Source organism: Watersipora subatra, chromosome 10, assembly GCF_963576615.1.
Source record: "Watersipora subatra chromosome 10, tzWatSuba1.1, whole genome shotgun sequence".
Classification (NCBI taxonomy): Eukaryota; Metazoa; Bryozoa; class Gymnolaemata; order Cheilostomatida; family Watersiporidae; genus Watersipora; species Watersipora subatra.
This window is the reverse complement of record NC_088717.1, coordinates 28,875,192-28,885,409: the sequence shown is the minus strand read 5'-3', so window position 1 is coordinate 28,885,409 and position 10,218 is coordinate 28,875,192. Positions and strand designations below refer to the sequence as shown.

The following is a 10,218-nucleotide window of genomic DNA, read 5'->3' as shown; positions in this document are numbered from 1 at the left end:
TGACGATGCTTGCAGGTGGTCGCTCGCTTGTGAATACTGGTGCAATGCAAACAATATCTAGCTAGTTGATGCTTGTAGAAAGATACAGAGAAGGTTGTAGTATGTCTTGTATTGGGCACAAGAATGCATATAACCATACATGCAGATGTATTTAGATCCTAGAGGGCGGGCCTTAACAAGTTCACGAGGGTAAAAAGGATAGCTACATTAGTTGTATAAGAGTTACAATGATCCGTAGTTAAGAGCAAACAGGCCCCGCCCCCAACACATGATGATGTAATGGCTACTCCTAATATACATTATAATGATGACGCACTCAACACATGATGATGTAATGGCTACTCCTAATATACATTATAATGATGACGCACTCAACACATGATGATGTAATGGCTACTCCTAATATACATTATAATGATGACGCACTCAACACATGATGATGTAATGGCTACTCCTAATATACATTATAATGATGACGCACTCAACACATGATGATGTAATGGCTACTCCTAATATACATTATAATGATGACGCACTCAACACATGATGATGTAATGGCTACTCCTAATATACATTATAATGATGACGCACTCAACACATGATGATGTAATGGCTACTCCTAATATACATTATAATGATGACCACTCAACACATGATGATGTAATGGCTACTCCTAATATACATTATAATGATGACACACTCAAAATGAATAATTAAGGATACGTAGAGTGTAATGTTTATTATTATATGAAAATTTCACTAAAACAATATACAGAGTACAGACAGAGAATGGAGTCAGACCAACAGCTATATATACAATATGCTGTTGCTTGGAGATATCAAGACACTGACAAAAATAGAGTAGGACCAGCCGATATATATACGATACACGGAATGGGACATACAGATAGCGAACCCTGAACACCTATACACCTACCCTCAGGCTAATCAAATGCCTACAAAAGAGAACAACTATGGTAGTTCATCCTCTTTTCACCTGTAGAAGTATAAGTCTGACTTTAAGAGCAGACACGGCTGTTGGCGTAATATATATTTTATATTACTTAGCTTTTACTACTTGTTATGATCTTTACTATATTCTAGAATTTTGCTACTTAAGTTTTAGGTGTTAGTTTTGAGAAAAAAGAATATTTTTATTGTTACATTAAACATCGGAGAAATAACATAATTAGACTTACACTAAAGGCGCTAAAGATCTGGTTAAAATTCTATAAATTGAACTCTCAACTCTTAACAGTCATAACGATACAAGGTGGCTCGCCTTTGAGTAATCAGTCATAACGATACAAGGTGGCTCGCCTTTGAGTAATCAGTCATAACGATACAAGGTGGCTCGCCTTTGAGTAATCAGTCATAACGATACAAGGTGGCTCGCCTTTGAGTAATCAGTCATAACGATACAAGGTGGCTCGCCTTTGAGTAATCAGTGATAACGATACAAGGTGGCTCGCCTTTGAGTAATCAGTGATAACGATACAAGGTGGCTCGCCTTTGAGTAATCAGTCATAACGATACAAGGTGGCTCGCCTTTGAGTAATCAGTCATAACGATACAAGGTGGCTCGCCTTTGAGTAATCAGTCATAACGATACAAGGTGGCTCGACTTTGAGTAATCAGTCATAACGATACAAGGTGGCTCGCCTTTGAGTAATCAGTCATAACGATACAAGGTGGCTCGACTTTGAGTAATCAGTCATAACGATACAAGGTGGCTCGCCTTTGAGTAATCAGTCATAACGATACAAGGTGGCTCGACTTTGAGTAATCAGTCATAACGATACAAGGTGGCTCGCCTTTGAGTAATCAGTCATAACGATACAAGGTGGCTCGACTTTGAGTAATCAGTCATAACGATACAAGGTGGCTCGCCTTTGAGTAATCAGTCATAACGATACAAGGTGGCTCGACTTTGAGTAATCAGTCATAACGATACAAGGTGGCTCGCCTTTGAGTAATCAGTCATAACGATACAAGGTGGCTCGACTTTGAGTAATCAGTCATAACGATACAAGGTGGCTCGCCTTTGAGTAATCAGTCATAACGATACAAGGTGGCTCGCCTTTGAGTAATCAGTCATAACGATACAAGGTGGCTCGCCTTTGAGTAATCAGTCATAACGATACAAGGTGGCTCGCCTTTGAGTAATCAGTCATAACGATACAAGGTGGCTCGCCTTTGAGTAATCAGTCATAACGATACAAGGTGGCTCGCCTTTGAGTAATCAGTGATAACGATACAAGGTGGCTCGACTTTGAGTAATCAGTCATAACGATACAAGGTGGCTCGACTTTGAGTAATCAGTCATAACGATACAAGGTGGCTCGCCTTTGAGTAATCAGTCATAACGATACAAGGTGGCTCGCCTTTGAGTAATCAGTCATAACGATACAAGGTGGCTCGCCTTTGAGTAATCAGTGATAACGATACAAGGTGGCTCGCCTTTGAGTAATCAGTCATAACGATACAAGGTGGCTCGCCTTTGAGTAGTCAGTCATAACGATACAAGGTGGCTCGCCTTTGAGTAATCAGTCATAACGATACAAGATGGCTCGCCTTTGAGTAATCAGTCATAACGATACAAGGTGGCTCGCCTTTGAGTAATCAGTGATAACGATACAAGGTGGCTCGCCTTTGAGTAATCAGTCATAACGATACAAGGTGGCTCGCCTTTGAGTAATCAGTCATAACGATACAAGGTGGCTCGCCTTTGAGTAATCAGTCATAACGATACAAGGTGGCTCGCCTTTGAGTAATCAGTCATAACGATACAAGGTGGCTCGCCTTTGAGTAATCAGTCATAACGATACAAGGTGGCTCGACTTTGAGTAATCAGTCATAACGATACAAGGTGGCTCGCCTTTGAGTAATCAGTCATAACGATACAAGGTGGCTCGCCTTTGAGTAATCAGTCATAACGATACAAGGTGGCTCGCCTTTGAGTAATCAGTCATAACGATACAAGGTGGCTCGCCTTTGAGTAATCAGTCATAACGATACAAGGTGGCTCGCCTTTGAGTAATCAGTCATAACGATACAAGGTGGCTCGCCTTTGAGTAATCAGTCATAACGATACAAGGTGGCTCGACTTTGAGTAATCAGTCATAACGATACAAGGTGGCTCGACTTTGAGTAATCAGTCATAACGATACAAGGTGGCTCGCCTTTGAGTAATCAGTCATAACGATACAAGGTGGCTCGCCTTTGAGTAATCAGTCATAACGATACAAGGTGGCTCGCCTTTGAGTAATCAGTCATAACGATACAAGGTGGCTCGCCTTTGAGTAATCAGTCATAACGATACAAGGTGGCTCGCCTTTGAGTAGTCAGTCATAACGATACAAGGTGGCTCGACTTTGAGTAATCAGTCATAACGATACAAGGTGGCTCGCCTTTGAGTAATCAGTCATAACGATACAAGGTGGCTCGCCTTTGAGTAATCAGTGATAACGATACAAGGTGGCTCGCCTTTGAGTAATCAGTCATAACGATACAAGGTGGCTCGCCTTTGAGTAATCAGTCATAACGATACAAGGTGGCTCGCCTTTGAGTAATCAGTCATAACGATACAAGGTGGCTCGCCTTTGAGTAATCAGTCATAACGATACAAGGTGGCTCGCCTTTGAGTAATCAGTCATAACGATACAAGGTGGCTCGCCTTTGAGTAATCAGTCATAACGGTACAAGGTGGCTCGCCTTTGAGTAATCAGTCATAACGATACAAGGTGGCTCGCCTTTGAGTAATCAGTCATAACGATACAAGGTGGCTCGCCTTTGAGTGATCAGCCATAACGATACAAGGTGGCTTGCCTTTGAGTAATCAGTCATAACGATACAAGGTGGCTTGCCTTTGAGTAATCAGCCATAACGATACAAGGTGGCTCGCCTTTGAGTAATCAGTCATAACGATACAAGGTGGCTCGCCTTTGAGTAATCAGTCATAATGATACAAGGTGGCTCGCCTTTGAGTAATCAGTCATAACGATACAAGGTGGCTCGCCTTTGAGTGATCAGCCATAACGATACAAGGTGGCTCGCCTTTGAGTAATCAGCCATAACGATACAAGGTGGCTCGCCTTTGAGTAATCAGTCATAACGATACAAGGTGGCTCCCCTTTGAGTAATCAGTCATAACGATACAAGGTGGCTCGCCTTTGAGTAATCAGTCATAACGATACAAGGTGGCTCGCCTTTGAGTAATCAGTCATAACGATACAAGGTGGCTCGCCTTTGAGTAATCAGTCATAACGATACAAGGTGGCTCGCCTTTGAGTAATCAGTCATAACGATACAAGGTGGCTCGCCTTTGAGTAATCAGTGATAAATACTTGCGTAGTCAGAATAAACGAGAACACAGTTACTAATCAATGATGTAAGTGCAGCGTTCCAGTGAGTAAATTCCTTAAATACCACACATAACATACCAATCCACATCATATTTCTACACGCATTCGTGATCTATCACAAACACTGTAAAAACTTAACAATGTTCAAAATACCGATTTGAACTGTTATAGATTTTTGAAGACACAGCTAACTTGACACTGAGACTATCTTTTTTGATAATAACTAATTTGGAAGTAGATTTGATCTGTATGCCGAGCGAACTTTATACTGAAATGTTTGAATTTAAAAATAGAGATGCCATCTAAACTATAACTGTATGTTGTGAGAGGAGATCTAGACAGCAAAATTGAATGCATTAAGATATCAGTAATGTATATACAAATGAGATTTATCCTTGTAGCCTTAATGAGGTGCGTTTCCAAGTTGCGATGCAAAGAAGGGAGCTTTTATTAGAGGTTTTTTAGAAACAGCTCCTTGAATCGATTGCTTTTTTAATAAAAAACACTAGTTGTTTTCTATTGGGTTCAAGTTAGTATAGAGTCCTAAGACCACCCTTGGGTGAAAGTAGAGACCAAGGAAACGGGAAAACAACTCTTCCAAAATTTAGAAATATTGTTTGCTGAAGTCATATTTATGTTTTAGCTGTGTTAATCTAGTAGCAGAATCGTACTTTCTAATTTACAAAAGTTGTCAAAGTTAATTCCTTTTCGATTTGGAGTAATTTACGATAATGTTCCCGGCCAACACCGTGAGTCACGATTGGCTGTGGCACACTCTTGGTTGTTGTTAGCACTCTACTATTACACGCCAGTAACTCTATAAGATCATTATTGTCACTGAATTATACTGCCCCTAGAATGGCCTTGGCCTATCTAAACCAATTAACTTCCGTGCAACGATTTGAGCGCCATCTTGATTACTGCTCTATGGGTTTCAGGCTGTAATTAGTGAAATGGGGGATCATAGCTATTTCAAGAAAAATACTCATTTATCTGCTGGATATCAGTATTTTGCCATTAATTGCTACCACTACTGCAACAACCCTGAAACACGAAGGGTTAATGGATATATCATTTCACAGGTGAGTTTAGCGTTTTATTCCTGCATTAGTAGCGCTAGTACAGCAGTAGCTGTTTAGAAGCTTGCTAGTGGCTGGTAAGAAGCTTGCTAGTAGCTGGTAAGAAGCTTGCTTCTGTTGCTACTCACAGCCAGCCTTTAGTGAACCTTTACCTGATTTTATTATTTTACACATCACTATGGTTGACTGCTTTTACTTGAATTAATTTGTACTGCTGGTTGATTCATCTTGGCTGGTGTTGGAGACAAAGTAGGTCAGTACTGGTGCTGCTAAGTTCAAATAACAACAGTCACTGTTCTCATAGATCAGGAGTGCTAGTTACATGGAACAATCTTTGTTAGTAACTGCAAACCTTATCATTATCACTAGAGCAAGTTTTTTTTAATAAGGTAAACTTCTGATCACGGTGATTTGAAAATCATCACATCACCGCGATTTGGGACCAACTCTGGGTTCTACATTGTCTATTATGTTGTGTTATTGAACTTGTTTCTGTAGTAGGTCTACTAATTGATAGTTGGTTTTATTTTTGTGTCTTCAAGCCTTTTACAGAGTCTCGGCTGATCCCATGGTTTTGTGGGTGTAGCATACTATAATATAGCGTTCAAGCTAGTTTAGGATTGTAGTAAAATTTGTATTATCTTTCGCCAATATTTAAAAGAAAAATTGTTTATTGCTTGCTATTCATTTAGGCAAGAATACCTGAAAAGTTGTTTGGTCTCACGTCTGACAAATACACTGAAGAAAAACAGCATTTTGCCTTGACAATGCATCTTTACTCCCCGAAGGCATATGAATTTCTCAGAACGCGTGTGACTCTTCCCGCTCCTAGAACTCTTAGGAAGTAAGTAGAAACTGCTATGATTGATTGGTGTTAGATCTGTCTTTCAGATTTCATTTTGAATCAATATTTATTTTGTCAATGTAGCCGGGAGGGTGAATTAAATACCATTCACACATGAGTACTATCTAACAAAAGGTTGCAATTCAAGATAAAAGGTTTAGTGTATTTGTGATTTTATCATTGGAATCATTATTTTTGTATTTGTACTGATAGGCGATAGATATTTTTCTACAGATGGCTTGAAGTCATTGACTGCAAGCCTGGCATAAACAGTTCTGTGATAGAGTGTCTCAAAGTTGAAGGGAAAGTGAACACAATTTACTGATGAAGGCCCACTTTTACCCTATTTGCTTTGTGCAATTTACTATGTTTAGCAAAATATAAATTAATTTTTTACAACAGATAAATACTCAGAATAATATTTTAAAAACAAAAAATGCCTGTGCATTAACATATAACTGAGTACACAGTTTTTTTTCAACAGCATACTTTGCAAAAATCGGATAGATAACACCATTGCAAAAATGACTGTGAAACGGACTCGCCGCTGGTAACACTGATTCTTAATCAATCATCCAATCACGTGAATCGTAGCGTTTGACTTGATTCGTCATTATCTAATGTGATGGAGACCGCACGCACCCCGCAATTCTGACAACCCAGAAACAAGTGCACATATAGAATGCGTTCTATGATCACCATTGCTAATACGTATTGCTCAAAAATTTCAACTATAGTTTATTTCTATCGTTCTTTTATTACATTCATTATACGAAGGCTAAAAGACTCACTGCTAAAACAACTACTTCTTTCTCGTCTACTTCTTTTTCTTTACATTGGAAGAAAAAACTGAAAAGTTATACTTTCATGTGATGCTTCCTACATAATGTTGCCTGATCCAAATGGGAGTTGTGTAGGCTTCAAAAATGTAGAATCAGAAGATGATGATCAGAATGACGCAGATGAAGTGGAGCTTTTTATTATGGATGAAAGAAATTAATGTAAGTTCAGTTGTGAGTTAAGAAAAATATAGTTTTTAGAAATATTTTACCTTTTTATATTTTAAATATTTTAAAATTAAGCTCTCTTCGAAATTCAAACATCTTTCCAGCATATACATCTCTTGTGCGAAAGCCTTTAGCTTCTTTAGAGTAATATACTGTCATCTTCAGTTCCCCACCGCTATCTTTAATAAATAATTTATAATAATTAAAATTTAATGCCAGTTATCAATTGTGTTAATAAAATTTCTGCATAAATTTGTCTTTAATGTTGTTCAAGCTGTAAAAGTGGTATCCCTGCTGAAGAGTAGTATAATCCATACCTATATTATTTTATTGTAGATACAGCTTATCAGTCAGAACTTCTCTTCCCAAATTCGTGTTGTGATCTTTCACTGCTAGTTTGATTCTCGTAAAATATCCTGGGGGATCAAAGTCTATTCGCTTTGGTGCATAACTTAATATGAGGCTGGGAGGTTTTCTAAAGCACCCGTGTATTGACCATGGTTCAACAGACGAAATGTGTTTAGCAGTCTCGTTTGCCCTAACGCATCACAAAGGATTTTGTGCCTTGCACTTCCTGGAATTAACCATTTCACCTTTCTTTCCATATTTCTGTAAACATATCAAATTATTCGTTGTTATTTTTCAATATATTATAAATCTGCAAAGTTTCTGTTTATTCAAATGTTAACCAGCTGCAGAATATTTACCATCTGTACAATCTCTGTTTAGTATTATGCAATAAATGACTACATCTTCTTATATCACAAACCAAAGGCATTGTAAGTGATATATAAAATATTATATTACACATTTGCCTGTGATTTGTTATTTCTGAATATATTATTAGATTCAACATACAGCTTTCATGACAACATTGGGTGCAAATAATATATTTTTTCATCACTCACGGATCAATTGGTTCATGAGAGCAGTTGATGAACTTGTCGTGTCCTGGAAAGCTCCTATGAATATTAGCAACATGGTAACCTATGCTAAGTATCATCTCAACCAATAGCTTAGCATCGCTTTTACATTGGACCGCAGCATGCTCTAGTCAGATTTTTGGCCAGATTCTTGGTCCAATGCCATCCATCCTATCAAAAAATTACAAATAAATACCACTAAAGTTAATACGTTTGAATTGCCTCTAAACCATTGCCTACAGTGTCACCACCACTACCACAAATACTATCACCATAACCGCTATCTACCACCATCACCAACACACACTAACACTACACATAGTTAAATAGTTATACCTGATTGTAAGTATAGGCTAATCACATCAAGCGATCTGTAAAGCCTATATTAGTAATGGTAGCCTGAATATAAAAATAGTAATGCAATCCAAATTTTATGATTATATTAGTCATGTATTTTATGAACAATTAGGGCAATTTTGACAATCCAGACCAAACAGAAAATTTAAATTCCCTGACTAACTTTTACTCAGTTTGCCAGTTAATTCAAGTGAATCAGGTTAAAATCAAACGTATGAAACTCAGCCTGACTCTCATTGTCATCCAGTCATATTAAATCATTGCTGTCTACTTATGTACACTAAAAATATTTTTAATTATTATATTTATTAATTTATATTATAAAACTATTATATTGGTTATTAATATTTATTTAAAATCATTTATAAGTTACTTACAGTTGAGGTTTTCCTGTTCGATGATGCCCTCTTGCTGTATGGTACAACACAATTAGGAAATGGAACTTCTCCCTTTTTCACCCTTAATCTTGTGGTTGTCCCAAGTTTTTCAGAGTATAGCTGGCTCTCATGGAAGTGCCTAATGCTCACGACGGCACTAGCAGGTAGTCTGCGAAAGGTAAAATCGGCACGCTTTGCCTTAAACAGCCATAATTTTGCTAAATTTGGAGACTGAGACACAAGCACTCTAAAAGAAGTTATGCCATGACTTCTAGTGTCAGATTCGCAACTATCAAAAAGACATCTACGCATTGTAACTACTTGATTGTGGCTAAACAAAAAAATTCAAATGCGTTAGACGTTATCTCACTAAGGAATAAGTTACCGGAAACGGCTGAATTAGGACTCAGTGATGGTCCGAGGTAAATGCACCAAAATATATTTTCAACTTTGAACCTGCTAAACTATTAGAAATATCTGCTAAAATTTTGTTTTCTCGTTCAATCAACGTTGTATGATGCATTACCAATCATATAAAGCATTCTTAAAATTACGTGTTGACTTTCATTTTAAGAAGAACGAAAATCTGGACCAATATACTTAGTGAGTAATCAACAGTAGAAGCCTTGATTTGGTCTTTAGCTTATTGTGTTTGGTGTCAATAATAGTAAAATGGAGGACTGAGAAAACATAGTTTATAGGACTAATGTTGCTTGCTGCAGGTTGGCAAAGCATAAGTTTTTACTAGTTGTGTCATATTAATTTGCAGTATGGTTGAACCTTTTCACATTGAAAATGTGAAGCGAATTGAGTAACATTTTTAATTGCTAGGATACGGGTAGCATCTTTATAAACAAGCAATATAAAAGTGGCAGGGAAGCTCAGTGACTAGCTCGTGTCGGTGCAACTGCTGTAAGAGGCAAGCTCTCTCACACAAACTCTAGTTTCTGAACCCAAGGAGCACTGCTAAGAGTCCTGTCTTTAGGGTGGCCCAGTGCCTGCAGACAATAAAAAAGGTAACATTGTTGGGATATCTGCCTTGATCCATATCAGGCGTTTTGAAGCTAGCTTCTAACCTTGAAAATGAATCTGGCTTGAAAAACTACGCCTGTTGGCAGTCAAACTTAATATGCGAGATGATTACCAAATTCATTTTGAAACTGTCAGTTTCAAAACACCTATATACTTGTTTTGAATGTGGTCCTATTATCTTTACCATAATGTATAACATTGGTTTTTTAGCATTTGTTTAACACTGGATGCTGTG

At 37.8% G+C, this 10,218-nt stretch overlaps 1 long non-coding RNA gene across 1 annotated transcript; it reads right to left on the bottom strand.

The window, feature by feature from the left end:
* Window positions 1-7,307: 7,307 nt before the first annotated feature.
* LOC137406486 (uncharacterized) lies at window positions 7,308-9,100 on the bottom strand. Its single transcript, XR_010979882.1, has 3 exons — window positions 8,952-9,100; window positions 8,203-8,388; window positions 7,308-7,903 (listed from the first exon to the last, which is right to left on the bottom strand). It is a non-coding gene; the product is annotated as an uncharacterized lncRNA (long non-coding RNA).
* Window positions 9,101-10,218: the final 1,118 nt, after the last annotated feature.